The following is a 14,023-nucleotide window of genomic DNA, read 5'->3' on the forward strand; positions in this document are numbered from 1 at the left end:
CTCAACGTGACAAATTCTTCTCACTGTAGAAAAAATTATAGATCCCAAAATAAATATTTACTTGCTGATGAGATAAATAAAAAACCCAATAGTTACACAATTGGTTCTTGGAAGCATTGGTGTTGGGTCAAAAACTAGGAACTATTATTGGATTTTTGTGGATTAGCTTCTTTCTCCTAGGCATGTATGGATAAAGACAATGGAGATGCGAGGAAAATGAAATAAAGTACTATTAAAATTAAGGGTAAATTCACTTTAGTATTGAAACTACCACTTATGTTCTGTTTTAGTTATCTGACTACTTTTTATTTCAAAATTATATTTGAATATTATGTTTTAGTTTCATTTTTATCACCCGTCGTTAAAAAATCAACATATATGTTAACGTGACATATTTTTTAAAAAATCAATGATGATGTTGTATTATCTTATGATGACATACAATATCATTATTAATTTTTTTAACGGTAGATGACAAAAATGAAACTAAAACGTAATAAATATGGTGATTTTGAGTTAAAAAATAATAGTGACCAGAACAGAAAAAGTAATAGTTGAGATACTAAATATGTAATTTAACCTAAAAATAAATTGATTTTTAAACACTCTTACTTGTCCAAGTTGCCATCATTCAACTCTTCTGATCTCTTTGTTTTTCTTTGTGAATGGACCAAATTTCACCACATCATTCTTCCTTCCCCCCCTCCCTTTCGCTCCAGATATCTCTTGGCTTCTTTTACATCTATTTTTTGGGTTTGAATTTCATGATTAATATTTATATTTCATATAAATTATATATTTATTTTTATATTTTATTTTACTTATAAAAAATTATGTGACATGATTAATATTTAATTTGTTTTTTATATTTTTTTCAACAAATTCTAATTCTAATCTTAATCTTACGTAGAGGAGAGGGAATGAAGAACTCTAAGAGAAAGAAAAAAGTACTCCTAGTAAATCTAAAATCCATGACCTAAAAGAATACACAGAAATAAAGATCAGCAGCTCGATCAACTGAATAAATATATTTACTCATTTTTCATATAACATAATAATACTACTTAAAGTGTATATAATATATCAATCATATCATTACGTCAATCTAATTCCCTCTTACCACTTAGGTCACTTGATGTGTTCACATCATACTTATCGTTTTTTTAAATAGTATGGTGTGATTATAAGGTAATATATATTCAGAATTTTATTAACCAATTAACAACGTACAAACCTCGCAGATTTATTAGAGGAGAACAACAATCTCTTTTATCATTAAACGATGCTATTGATAAGAAAACAGTTTCTTCATCATTTTTCCATCTAGCTATCTGGCCAATTGGCAATCCTATGTCTTGTGATACCAAATTATTCTATAACATGAGATAACTGAATTTGTTGTTGGGTAGACCAGTTTGTTGACAAGTTGTTAGACCGTTTTAACAACCCATTTGCCCACTGGATTAAACAAACTTGAATGAGATTGTCAATTTGTTGATTGATTCTCTTGGGAAGTTTTTAGCTTAGCCTACATTTGTTAAAACCTTTTCCTCTTTCCATCTTCTGTAAATTGTTTCTGTTTTTGACGGTTTTCCTTATGTTGAACTAAGAACATGCATGCTTAGCATTTGTGTTGAATCTGAAGATATTGGTCTCCGTTCAATACTCTCAAACCTCTTGTGTTCACGTTACTGGCCATTCTCAAATGATTCCTATTGCAGAACATTCAAAAAAGTATAATTTTAGACAATTTAAACTAAATTTGGAACGCAAATTATGACGTAGGCTCTCCCACTTTGGGGAGACCTTAGGCCAGCACCCCTCCTAAATGCAATGGAGGTCACTAACCTAGGCCATGGACCTTGTTGGTCGCCCATTGACCCCGTCTAGGTAAGTATGTTGCAATGTAACTATGCGTCTTTTATTTATTAGTCCCAGCTTGTGGTTATACCTCTTTCTTACTTGATATGAGATTAGTGCTTCATCATGATTCTCCATTTCCCTGGTGAATGGTGAGGCTGAATGAAGCTGCTAAGCTGATCTACAAAGAATATATGAAACTCTTAAACATATTAGAATCTGTTTCCTTGCGTCTTTATCTCGTTGATAAAAAAATGGTTGTATATCGACATGGACTCTCTTTTGAATGATCATATGAACTAAGTTAGATATCAGACATCGACTCTATTTGGAATGATCAGATTAGAATTTCATTGCCAAAAGATGCCACGGAAGTAAGCTATTTTTTATCTTTAATGGATTTTTATTAGGTTTAATTTAAGAAACCATTTGCTAACATAGAGAATCTTGTTTGGTTTGACATCAACAGTTGATTGGTAAAACATCATTAGTAATCTAAACAAAATTGTGGATGGATGTGTGGCTCAAATTGCAGCAAAGTTACAAGAACAATTTATTAAATCTTTATATTTGCTTAATTGGTTCTTAATCTTATCTTGCTTACTAATCCTCCCATGATTGTGCTATGAGTCAGTACTAAGCTATTCAGAGCTTAATGCCTGATGACATGAACAAAAGGGACTATATTGATGTTATTGAACTTCTGATATAAACTGAACAGGAAGCAGCCAGGCTTCTTGGTTTGCTTGAAAAGAGATTAATCATCCCTTTCAGGGAAATTAATGTGGTCAATTTTCTCTGTTTTTATCTCATTTTCTTAAAGATTGTTTAGACATTCCTCTTGGAAATCAACTACTCATTTATCCAGTAATGCCGGTCTTTGATGGATTTCCTCTACTCTAATCTGCAGATACTCTTGATTTCGATCATATTTTATAGGTGGAATTCACCAAACTGAGTAATTTGACAATTTTTGTTGGGTTCAGGGTTCAGCATGACAATGCAACATGACCCATGAATGGAGTAATCAAATATCACCCCTGAGGTAGTTTTCGTTTCGCTCTCTTCAGTCTTCTGCAACATGCTTGAATAACAAAGTAATACAAATGAACAATTTGGATAACATAGACTTTATTCTGTCCGAAACATATACATTTTACTCTGATTTTGTTCCTAGGAAATGCATACGCAAGCCGCCACTGCCACATATTATGACATAGGCCCTCCCACTTTGGGGAGACCTTAGGCGAGCACCCCAATTAAGTGCAATAAAGGTCACTAACCTAGACCATAGACCATAGACCTTATTGATCATGACCCCATTCAGGTAAATATGTTGCAATATGACTAGGTGTCTCTCATTTATTAGCTCGAGCTTATGGTTTTTACTCGATATGAGATTAGTGCTTCATCATGATTCTCCACTTCTCCAGTGACACTATATATGAAACTCCTAAATAAATTTACAAAGAATATATGAAAGTCCTAAACATATTAGAATATTTTTCCTTTCTTCTTTAGTTCATTGATAAAAAATGATTGTAAATTGACATGGACTCTCTTGCAATGACGATTGCTGTCATATGAACCAAGTTAGATATCAGACATCAATTCTCTTTTGAATGATCATATTAGACTTTCATTGTCAAAGATGCCACTAAAGTAAACTATTTTTTCATCTTCTTTATTGGATTTTTATTTGTGTAGATGAAATACGTCATGCGTAAATTGAATTGCAGTAAAATTGGAGTCAATGGAACTCTATTCCAGTTTCTAGGACAGTTATATGATCAGAAACCATGTCACATAAACTTTCGAGATGTATTATTTGTAGATAATTCAAATCTCTAAACCTTATTCCAATCATGTATGTGATCAAAAATCATGTCACAGAAGCTTATGAGATGTAACGTTTGCAAAAAAAATTCAAAACCCTAAACTCTATTTCAGTTTCGAGAACAGGTGTAAGATCAGAACTCATGGCGCGTAAACTATTAATATGATATTTGTAAATAATTCAAATCTTAAATCCTATTTCAGACAGGTATTTGAGCATAGACAATTGTAGATAATTCTAACCTTAATCCTATTAAAACGAGATAAACTAAAAAATTTAACTAAAATATTGGAAGGAGCCGATCAAACGCAGACCCTCAGTACCACAAATTATGTCGTAGGCTCTTCCACTTTGGGGAGACCTTAGACAAGCACCCCTCCTAAGTGCAATGGAGGTCACTAACCTAGGCCATGGACATTGTTGATCGTCCATTGACCCCGTCCAGTAAGTATGTTGTATCGAAGCTAGTTGCCTTTTATTTATTAAGCCCCGCTTGTGCTCCCTTCTCTTGCTTGATCATAAATAGTTCTGTATATGAATTTTTCCTGCTGATCGGTGAGACTGAATGAAGCCACACGAATTCACAAAGAATATATAAAACTCTAAATAGATTAGAATCTCTTTCCTTTTTTCTTTTCAGGCAATGGACTGGAAAAGCCGCTTTGACATAACGAAAGCATCGAGGTAAAAGAATCCAAAATATACAGGAATTTTACCGGAGAAACTATTGGAATATCAACAAAAGCAATTATTGTATGATCCAAATGCTAGAAATTCACTTCCTGAGAAGTTATCGTTTGACAAGTGCAGCAGCAGTAGTATTTATATATTTGAGATGGATTTTGGCACTGGCCTTGAAAATTTGTTTCATGCGAGCATGAGTATCATTATTGAAGTAGTATTGATTTCTGGCAATTCCCCAGAAAAGTTGTTTCTCGACAACACAAAGGACAGATAAATTTCGATATTGAAACAACTGAGGTGGAAAAGAACCTGAGAGCTTGTTATCTGATAGAATAATAATTCCATGATTTCTTTCAACTGCTAACCACTGTGAGAAATCTCCTTTGAGATCATTCTCACTCAAGTCCCAGGAAATAAGATTGATTGAAGATCCAGCTTGGAATCTCTCCTCTAACAATGCAAGATCTCAATGATAACGAAGATAACTTACACTTCGGTTCGATTGTGAGATTGTTGTTCCAATGCTAATCTGTTTCCTTCAAGGTGCAACTTCTTCAACTCCTTGAGGCCAAATAGCAATTTTGGTATCTCACCAGACAGCATATCGACGATGGGATTTCGCCCACTCGAACAATTCATGCTCAAGTCTAATGTTGTTATATTCACCAAGTTCCCAATGTCAACTGGAATCTCCATGGAAATTTCTTTGTTCTGCGGGATTAAAACTCCAAGCTTTGTTAGCTGCAATATTGAAGCTCAACGGCTTCAAACTTGTAAGACCAACACATCATTAGGTAATCCCCCATCAATCATATTACCACTGATATCAAGATGCACCAGTTCACTCAAATTTCCCAGTCCAATCCCTGAAAGTTCACCTTGTATGGAATTGTAGGAAATGTCCAGCGACATCAAGATCTTAATCCGAAAATCAATGTCAAAACAGTTGGTCTTTGTTGGTGTGGGAAAAACACTGGATAGATTCAGACCAATCACTTTTGTGAAGATGAACTGGAACTACATTCCACCAGAGCCCACTGACAACGTTTTGAACTGGAATTCCATGTCTCTAAGCCACCAAGAAACAAATCTGTGGGAGTTGTGTCTCTCATTGAGCTGCGAACTAGTATATCCTTGAACTCCACGAGAGCTTCTCGTTGATCATGAAGGCATTGGAAAGGAACAAATGAAGCTGAGACTTTGAACAAAAACTACAAGTATGATTTAGAAAGAATGCTTAAATTTTCCATCTTTTTAGCTTTTTGATGTTTTCTTCACCTAAATCTGCTTCTGATTGATTTCTGGTTCAGACATGGTAGTCAAAGGATGAGTCTTTGTTTAATGCAAAATATTGATGGGAAAGTGAATAGAAAATGCATATTTCCAGTAGGAAGGAATAATTTATAGTCATAGAGTGATGATGATTCCTTAAAAAGTATCAGAAATTCCATTTCAAGATTTCGGAAACGTTGGTTCATGAGCTGCTAGACTCATCCATGAAAAGGGTGGGAAGATTGTTGCTATAAGTGAGGTAACATGAGCCATAAAGAACAGAAAATAATCCATATTCTCGGTCTACTCAACCATGTAAAAGAAAACAAGGGTATTAATGGATTCCATGGCGGGGATTCTTTAGACCCCGAGTTGATTCTGGTTGAAGACTGCTACATACTCATCCCGACCGGCACTTGGCAGAATCATCAACAGGTTTCACCCTTTGTTTTACAGTTTCGTTGCTGAAAATAAGTTTGATGTTTGAAACCAAATGGGTCATTTTGATCATAATGAGAACATGAGATTTATGCTAATCAGAGCTGCTAATCAGCCTATTAACCCAAAAGTCAGTTGCAAAGCAGAATGATAGACCAGTAGTAAAGTAACAATTGAAACTAAACTTAGACAGGGGCCGCGCGAACGCAGGCCACCGCTACCACAAATTATGACGTAGGCTCTCCCACTATAGGGAGACCTTAGGCAAGCGCCCCTCCCAAGTGCAATGAAAGTCACTAGCCTAGGCCATGGACCTTGTTGATCAACCATTGACCCCGTCCAGGTAAGTATGTTGCAATGTAGCTAGGTGCATCTTATTTATAAGGCCGAGCTTGTGGTTCTTCCTCTTTCTTGTTAGATATGGGATTAGTGTTTCATCATGAGGAGGCTGAATGAAACTCCTAGACAGGTTTACAGAGAATATATGAAACTCCTAAATAAATCAGAATCTGTTTCCTTGCTTCTTTATCTCATTGATCAAAAATGGATGTAAATCAGACATGGACTTGGTGAGGGTTTTATATGTGAGACACAATCACCAACCTGAAAATCCCAGGAGTTATCCGTGAGAGTTTCAAGAAGCTTTTATTGTTTCTCTGCTCAGATAAGATTAAGCCCTTTTCAACATTTTTTCTTCAAAGATTATGTTGAAAAGCTTAATATTTTGTGTTGTAAGTTGAGAAAGAAATGGAGGAGAAGATGAAGTTCACTGCAAAAGATGTCGCCGAAGTAGGCTGCTTTTCATCTTCATCATTGCACTGAGGAACCAGTTGAAAGTGCAGTTCTATCGGAAGGAAAACTGTTGTAACATTTACAATGTTTATTAGTCATATATGCATATATATGGTTTAAGAGACTATTATATGCTAGTGTATATGATTCAGTCAATACAAGATTCTAAGGAACTGATGGCAGGTTCAATAAACAAGTGTTCAGGCACAGATCTTACACAAATCCATTTAAACTAACCAAAGAAAACGTCCCTGGTGAACAGAGAGGCTGTAAATGAAGATTACAAATAACAGATTAAGCTCCAAAGAGATTATATTTTCTTATTCCTTCTTTCTTTTATCCCACTGATTAAAATTGGATTAAAATTGCAGATGTGGACTCTCTTTCGAATGGTTATAAACCAAGTAGAATGTCAGAGTTTGCAAAAGCTTTCCTCAATTTGTGCTTGGGGGGGGGGGGGGAAGTGTGCCCATCTTTTAACATCTATGCTGGAAAGTTAATATCCCATGGCTACCAAGAAGGATCCATTGCATTCCAGTTCATCCATGTTGTTTCCAATACAATCTTGCTTTTGCAGTGAGGCAATTCTATGACCATAGCAACAATCAAGCATAGCTTGGCTTGAACATGGATGGTTAAGACTCCGAGCAATTTTCCATCTTTAAACATCATCCATATAGTTTCAATTCTCTCTTTGTTTTTGCAGTGAACCAATTCATTGTCTTGGCAACAACTAAGCACGGTTAGGCTTGAACAATGATGGTTAGATAATGTTTGAGACTTTGGGCGACTTTCTTCGGCGTTAAGCACTTATTCAAATTGCTTCAATCCCCTCTTTCTTTTTGCAGTGAGTTAGTTCAATGTCCATGGAAACAGCCAAGCATCGCGTGGTTGAACTTGGATGGGTTGAGAATGTTGAGACTTTGAGTCGATCATCACCATAGACAAATATGATTCTATAGACAAGAATGATGACCCTGGCGTTGATGTATCATTGACATAAACATAAAAGGAATTTATGACAGAAACCATATCACATTTGTAAATAATTCAGACCTAAACCATGTTTCAGCCAGATATATGAGCAGAAACCATTGTACAAAATTCCAACAATTATCCTATTATTAACTAGACAACCTAAACAGTTTAACTAAAAAATTGGGAGGGGGCCGCGCGAACGCAGGCCCCCACTGCCACAAATTATGAAGTAGGTTCTCCCACTTTGGGGAGACCTTAGGCGAGCACCCCTCCTAAGTGCAATGGAGGTCACTAACCTAGGCCATGGACCTCATTGATCGCCCATTGACCCCATCCAGGTAAGTATGATGCAACAAAGTTAGTTGCCTCTTATTTATCAAGCCCCGCTCGTGCTCCCTTCTCTTTCTTGATTAATGTGGGATTAATGCTTTATCATAAATAGTCCTGCATATGAACTTATCCCTGTTGAGACTGACTGAAGCCGCGGCGGATTTACAAAGAATATGCAAAACTCTAAATAGATTATAATCTCCTTCCTTGTTTCTTTATCTAACTGATTGAAAATGGCTTTAAATCATACATGGACTCGGTTTCGAATGGTCATGAACAAGGAGTCTTCAAAAGCTTTCCTCGTGGCTGCCAAGAACGGATCTATGCTAAAATGTTAGTATCTTCCATGGATGCCAAGAATGGATCCATTTCATACATATTGTTTTCAATATTCTCTTGCTTTTTCAGTGACCCAATCCAACTTGCAGGGAAACAACCAAGCATAACTTGGCTTCAACATGGATGATTAGAAAATTTTCAGAATTTGGGCAATTTGTTTTTGCTATAAACGTTCATCCAAATTACTTGCTTTTGCAGTGAGACAGTTCATTGGCCATGGCAATAACTTGGATGATTTGAGAATGTTGATAAGGCATAATCACCAATCTAAATTTCCCAGGAATTATCTGTAAGAGTTTCAAGAAGCTTTTTTTCTTTCTCAGCTCAGATAAGATTAATCCCTTTTCAACATTGAGATTTCATAAAGCGTTAAGGGAATTTGATGTTTCGAGCATCCCTGTAAGATTATACAAGCTTTGAGGAATTTCACCCTCGAGGTTGTTGCAATTTGTTGGAGGGCTAGGATTCGGAGACTGCTAAGACGCACAGATCAATGAATATTGATCCATCAATGGAATTGTTCCTAAGATCAAGTACTTGAAAAGAGGACAATTGAGAGAAGAAATCTGGGAATTCACCACTGATATTGTTGTCATGAAGATAAAGGTGTTCAAGAATTCACAAATTGCTATTTGCAATGGACGGAAAGCATCGAGGTGAAGAATCAAAATCCGCAGGAACTTTACCGGAGAAATTATTGGAAGAAATATCAACAAAAGTAATTAAGATTTTTGATACAAATGCTGGAAATTCACTGCCTGAGAAGCTATTGTTTGACAAGTGCAGCAGCAACAAGCTGTACATGTTTGAGATGGATTTTGGCACCGGCCCTGAAAAATTGTTTCCTGGGAGCATGAGTATCATTATTGAACTAGTATTGATTTCTGGCAATTCCCCAGAAAAGTTGTTTCTCGACAACGCAAAGGATCGATAGATTTCGATATTGAAACAACTGAGGTGGCAAAGAACCTGAGAGCTCGTTATCTGATAAAATAATAGTTCCAAGATTTCGGAAAGTACGATGTGTGTCTATAAATAATGACGTGACTTTTGAGATGTATTATTTGTAGATTTTTTTGTACTTTTGAAATAAATTTGGCAAAGGATAAATAATTATGAATTCAGGCATCATATGATTCAACAAACAGCTGCCATAACTTTCTGAGGTTCTCAAATTGTATTAATTTCCTTCTCTTTCCCCCTCCCAACCTTTACATTCACATCTGAGAAGATTTTATAGTAGAAAGAACAAACCCCACCAATAGTGAATACCAAAGTACCTCAACAGCTTCAGATTTTGAGCATTCTCTGTTCATCTCAGACCGTCACAATGTACACTCCAGAATTAGCAGACCGTCCGCCCGTAACAGATCGATGCAATGTAGAGATTTTTTGCCCATTTTTCCTGCAACAAGCAATCACCGGGTATTAAAAAATATAAACTCCTCGAATCAAGAGGTCGAACTTCTATAATAAAGAAATAGACAGAGCTGCACTTGGTGGTTAGCACTCATTGCTAATGCTAGAAAAAACTAACCAGCATGGCACAGGTTTTAAAAAAAGATCAAGGGGACAAAAATCAGCTTATACACACCTTAACATGGGTGCTAGGAAAGGTCGATGTGCGAAGAGTTTCCTGGGTTTCATCCATCGTTTTTCGTTTTGGAACACTTGGTATGAAGGCAGCTTGGTCTACGGTTGCAGCCATTGATGTTATCCGGTAACCACTCTCCCAACGCCGATGTATTCCTTCGCTTGGATACAGAAAGTCGAGTTCCACCTGGATCATTGACAAACATAAAATGAAGTTATAAACAGCTAGCTACTCTTGTAAACGGAGAGCAATAGAAAAACAGAAAACGTAAGTGAAGAGCAAATGGAAGGAATACCTGATCAGAGAATCCAGCATTTTCGACATAACCACACCCCACCGATTCCCGGAAGTTGTCATCGATGTTACATGAAAGCCTTCTTTCCACTTCTTATTTATCCATTTGAAGGGAAAAGATTCACTTACTTTGTACGACTGTTGAGTGTAAGGAGTTCCTATAAAGACATTTTGACAACGGCTCCGTAATTAGGTGATCAGTATAATTTATATTCTGTAGATAGAAACTGAGGAATGAAGGTCGCAAACTTGTAGATAGAAACTGAGGAATGAAGGTCGCAAACTTGACGCTCTGCTAAAGGTTTAATTAAAGAAAACAAGCCTTAATTCAACACTTTCTTTTCTCCACACAAGTTCTTAACGATGCAAATCTGTAGACGGGCATGCAAACCTATCATATCTGTCCTTGAATGACTACGATTAATCTCATGATGCTATAGATGTACATGCCTGCAGCATCTTGGCAACAGGTCCAGGGATATGCACCTAATTTGCAAGTGTCTTGAACCTCCAAGTTAATTGTAATATTATAATATATGAATTTAATCATGCAACTATGTTCTCAGAAAACTCGATGGCATAGGTATATATATATTAGGAAATTACCAACCTTTCGACATAACAACCAAGGAACTCCCATTATTTGCTCCAGCTATGAAGTAATATAGTAGTTCTTTTCCCACTGCTCCATAATCCAATCCTGATGAAATTCAAATTGATATTAAAGTCAGTCGAAACACATGTAAACCGACAGGTAAAACGAGAGGAATTATTGTTTTGGAATGATAACCTTGTGCAGAAAGACTGTTGACAATTCATAAACCTGGGAAGAGAAACCTGTTCCCGCATCCATGATCAGGGCCCAGAGATTGGCTGCTGAAGCCACACAACTAATAAACAATCCATCTTCGTTTCCCTTCTCCACGTGCTGACGCAACCTCGAATCTGCTACATTGTAGTGATATCTACAAGATTGATAAACAGTTTCAGAATGAAGATGAACAAACTTTATGTAAACAAATTTCAAACCTTGTGGCTGAACATCTCTTGTTTTTCACACAAATAAGCATGCACCATAAAAACATAAAAGAGGCAATCCAGTTTGAATGGACCACATTCAACTTTTAACAACAGTCACTATGATAAAAGTATCTTTTATCATTCACTTTTAACTTTGCAAACAATAAAGTATTCTCCAAATATGCTACGACATTATTGCGAAGATGAAAACATTAAAAATGCTGAGATTAACTCAATACCCGAATAACTTACAGCAAATGCAAACCGTGCATACCACTAAATATAACCCACAAACATGGAGAGGGGATATTGTAGAAATGAATATTACATTTAACAAGAAACGCAACTTTACCTCTGCTTCATAGGACGTCGTGCATTGTAAACAGAATCCACTGAGTAGCAGGACCCGAGTCGTACTTTTTTCTTAGGTTGCTCATCCTCTTCCAAGTTAATAACCCTTCCCGCTTTTGCCCAACCTATTTATACAAAAGGAACAGAATAAGATTGTTTATTTGATCATCTATACAATCCAATTTAATTGAAGGAAAAAACAACAAACAAACATCTACCTTAAGGGCTCCATCAATTCTAATGGGTCTCAGTGCTATGCATGGTTCAATTAGGCTTTCAAAGAAGGATATGAGCTTGGCATAACTGGGCTCCTCATCGAACTTTAAATTTATAACAGCTTCAAGAAACTGCTTAAATGGGGCTGGACAAAAGCACACATCAACTCCGGAGATGTGCCCATCTTTTTCTTGCAAACCATAAAACTCTGTTATCCCCCTACGTGGTTCCAGAAAAAGAAGAATAATTCAGGAAGGAAATAAAATCAGATTATGTACATCATTAATTAAAATGACAATAAGAACCTGATAACCCTGCCACGGTAACCGCCCTTTATCAGAAATATCAATGTGTATGCCAAGGACTCAAGGTCATCCCTTCGACTTCCGGTCCGTCCTAAATGAGCATGCACACTAGCATACCTAACTGTTCCCCTGATAGAACAAATATTCAAAGATGTTAACACAAAGCATAAGCGGTAATTAGTGACATTTAAAAACCAAGTTTACACACCTGAATACATCAGGCCTCTGATCATAATCAACATGTTTATCAGAGTGTGAATCTTTCCAACTAGAGGCTGATTCAGAACATGTGAGTCAAGCAGCAATCAGTACCGAATCATTAATAGCATTTATTACATTCAGTAAGACACGACAAAATAAAATCTCACTGAGATCTGACATCAAAGAGAATATACAACTATACACTAGTAGTGAAATATAATGTGCTCAGGTTGACAGGTAAGAAAGAATATACAGTTACAGGGAAGAGAGGACTGAGGCAAAGATACCTAAACCAAGATCAATAAGATATAGCTTCTTCTCATCGGCTGATCCAGGCTGACCCAGTAAAAAGTTCTCAGGCTTCACATCTCCGTGCACAAACCTTTCTTCAAGCAGACAATAGACAGTTACAACCAGTTGCAACTATGCAAAACTGAAGGGCAAATTTAATGAACTACAGAAAGTTACAAGATGACCTACCCCTTTAAATGAAGCTTTTCGAGAATATATTGCCTCCATTGCGATGCAGGCAACCATATTTGGCGACATCCTCACAATACATGTTGCAAAGCTGTAAGACTATGGTAGATACATGTACTCATGTAGACATGTATGGGTAAGTACAACAGAGAAAAGAGGAAGATTCTGTTTCTTACGATTGTCCTAGAGAATTCCAAACGTCCCAGAGACTTTGACCAAGCATATCCATTACCTGAAATATTCATTAAATTTCTTTACAATATATTAACTAATTGGGAGTCAAGATACTAACGAGCTAGAAACAAAAAATCACCAGAATATAGAAGTCTCCCTGGCGACCCTTGTAGTGCACCCCAGGAATCCCATAGCATCCATTTAGGGAACTTTTTTGTGGAGATCAAAAGTTAAAGGAAAAAGTCAGAATTTATGAACTGCAATAAAATATGTAAATTCCAAAGCTTGACACAATTTTTTGACAAAAATGTCATACCTGTACACTTGCCACTCATACGGTGGACCATAATTGCAACCTTTACTGTTTCGGTGCTCTAACTTCAAGGCTACCTGTGATGAAAAATCTCGTAACATTAAACCCCAATGGGTTAACCTGGAAAGTTCTTAAACAGAGGCTGAATTCTAAGACATACCTCAATTGCATCTGGTCCAATTCCATCACTACCGCCGCTTACCCGTCGGCCAACATAAACTTGGCCAAAACCACCCTTACCCAGTTTCCTTTCTATCTTATATGTAGGAGAATTTCCCACTTGTACCTGCAACAAGAAACATAACGTATTTAGCAAAGAGCTTCATTAAGTTGAATGACTCCCAACTAGGAATTTAGTTGTTAAGAAACTAAGGACTAAACGACAAGTGACCAACATAGACAGAAACCCTACAACTTGATGCAGTTAAACATTCCTCACTTCATCAAACTCGACACAGAAATGGTTATCCAGATAGTTTCAAGCAAATTTGAAATGCCGAAATAAATATATCACTAAATCTGAAATCATAAAACCAATATAGTAT

The 14,023-nt window shown here is 36.4% G+C and overlaps 4 non-coding genes and 2 pseudogenes across 4 annotated transcripts; all 6 read right to left on the reverse strand.

Moving 5' to 3' along the window:
- Positions 1-1,764: 1,764 nt before the first annotated feature.
- Positions 1,765-1,898, reverse strand: LOC120163973 (annotated as a pseudogene).
- A 1,135-nt stretch (positions 1,899-3,033) lies between these two features.
- Positions 3,034-3,195, reverse strand: LOC120163974. The gene has a single exon (XR_005519699.1). It is a non-coding gene; the product is annotated as a U1 spliceosomal RNA (small nuclear RNA).
- A 793-nt stretch (positions 3,196-3,988) lies between these two features.
- Positions 3,989-4,149, reverse strand: LOC120163972. Its single transcript, XR_005519698.1, has one exon. It is a non-coding gene; the product is annotated as a U1 spliceosomal RNA (small nuclear RNA).
- Positions 4,150-6,280: 2,131 nt separating this feature from the next.
- On the reverse strand, positions 6,281-6,442 carry LOC120163971. Its single transcript, XR_005519697.1, has one exon. It is a non-coding gene; the product is annotated as a U1 spliceosomal RNA (small nuclear RNA).
- Positions 6,443-8,045: 1,603 nt separating this feature from the next.
- Positions 8,046-8,207, reverse strand: LOC120163968. The gene has a single exon (XR_005519694.1). It is a non-coding gene; the product is annotated as a U1 spliceosomal RNA (small nuclear RNA).
- Positions 8,208-10,352: 2,145 nt separating this feature from the next.
- Positions 10,353-13,764, reverse strand: LOC120163949 (annotated as a pseudogene).
- Between the last annotated feature and the right edge of the window lie 259 nt (positions 13,765-14,023).

The sequence above is a fragment of the Hibiscus syriacus genome, unplaced genomic scaffold (assembly GCF_006381635.1).
Source record: "Hibiscus syriacus cultivar Baekdansim isolate YM2019G1 unplaced genomic scaffold, ASM638163v2 tig00111503_pilon, whole genome shotgun sequence".
NCBI lineage: Eukaryota > Viridiplantae > Streptophyta > Magnoliopsida > Malvales > Malvaceae > Hibiscus > Hibiscus syriacus.